Source organism: Molothrus ater, chromosome 10, assembly GCF_012460135.2.
Source record: "Molothrus ater isolate BHLD 08-10-18 breed brown headed cowbird chromosome 10, BPBGC_Mater_1.1, whole genome shotgun sequence".
Taxonomy (NCBI): domain Eukaryota; kingdom Metazoa; phylum Chordata; class Aves; order Passeriformes; family Icteridae; genus Molothrus; species Molothrus ater.
The window spans coordinates 10,881,894-10,883,874 of record NC_050487.2 but is presented as its reverse complement, the minus strand read 5'-3'; positions in this window follow the sequence as shown (position 1 = coordinate 10,883,874).

Below are 1,981 nucleotides of genomic sequence, written 5' to 3'. Positions count from 1 at the left end.
GTCGTCTTGAAGAAAAAAAATTGAAATATAAAACCATAGCTGCAAAGATAATAATAATAATGATGATAATTAAAAATTTCACATCACCTACTAAATGTCTTTCTATTACCCTCTGAGATTAATAGCATGTATGTTGTTCAGCCGCATACGTTAAATTGGTATCACCCTCTGCAGAGACTGCAAGAGTAATTGTGGGAATTAGATTCTTGTAAATGTCAAAGAAGGGTTATCATCTGGAAAACTTAAAAATACAGCAAAATATTTTGCATGTATAATGGAAAATATGCAAAGAGAAAAGCATCAAAAACTACCAATCTGATTTTTTTTAAATGCCTAATAAGCAAAACTGGTGCTATTTTCATTATCACTCTGTCTCCAGAAGGAGAATGAGAGAACCATGCTGCAGTTTACTGTAACCTGAGTTACCTTCCCAGAAGGCTAAACCGTCAGGTGAGGTAAAACAAACCATAAGATATACCTGTTTAGAGAGCAAAACCCCCCCACTATGTTGGTGACTTCTCTCAGCTCTTTATCTCTCTACCTGCAAATACCGCAAGATGATATCCAGCACAAGAACAGAACTGTAAAGATTATTGTGTTAGCTCTAAAAATATTCCACTGAAAGATTTCTTTAGGTAGCCATTGTTTACCATATGTATAAGTAAATCTAGATGGCTTCTGACCAATTGCAGAAATAAACAGCTCCTTGTGAGGCCAGATTTGTCCAGAGAAGCGCTAGCTTTCATTTGACCTGCCAGTACGGCTGAGGAAGAAAGCAGCCAAATTTTCAAACACATATTCTTTCCTTAGAAACCTGTGTACATGATGACTTTTTTTTTTTCTCCAAAAGAGCACCTCTTTTTAAAAGGGCAGACTAATACCAAGTATTGTATTAAATCAGAAAATGTTGCACAGCAAAAACTAGGCTGCTGTACATATGTATTCACTTCTTTTCAAAAAACAGACAATCTTATTTTGCTTTTTTCTGCCGTTTTATTATTTTTTTAATGATTAAATAGGTATCTGTTTAATTTGGAGGTTTTTCTTTGGGAAATTATTTGGCATTTTGCTCTCTTTCATTTTAAAGGCTGGGAATGAGATGTTCCTAACAGTCAGTGCTTTAAAATATTCAGAATCCCCTTCCATAAATAGCACATCTGTCACAGAAAGGGAATCCAGCCAACAGAAAGGCAGATCAGACCAGCAAAAACAACTGCTATTCCAATGCATGATTACAAAATAAGTTTGGATTTTAGCAAGCCTTTCTTTATTTAGATTTTTTGCTTGTTTTTAGGTTTTCAGAGTTTGAGCTGTCTGATTATATAGATGCCACCAAATATCAAATTTAGTAAAGTTAAATATGGATTAATTTTGAGGTTTTTTTATGTTCATCTCTTAGTCAAATGTATATTGTCATGTTAGTTTAAAACCATGGCAAAGTTCCTATAGATTTCAAGAACAGAAGACTTGGGCTATATGGAGCAGTTTGTTAAAGTATGATATTATTATTTCAGAAGCAAGTGGTAGTTTTATTTAAAGACAATTATTTCCAGCAAAAGACTGATTTCAGTGGAGTCTCACAATAAATATATCTGTTCCTGCATTCTTGAAGTCAGCATTCTTATTCACCCAGATAATAGTGCTCTGGGACAGACACAACAAGGTGATTTGGGTTGTGTGATTTTGGAAACATTAAAACCTGCTGCAAGTAAACACAGCAGAGGAATGAACATCTCACAGTGAACAGGGAAGTGAGCTTGTCCAAATCTTTATGCATATCTCTTGCTTTAATGGGCGATTTTCAGTGCTTAGTAATAGTTTTGCAGGCTTAGATTTGCAATGATTTTGCTTCAGACTCAACATCATTTCAGCTCAGAAATCAGTCTCTAAGTCCTTCTACAATTGCACAATACAAGCCCTACTAAATAAATAATTTTTTTAAATTACACTTGTATGTTGCACAAAGTAAGTCCATTTTTTC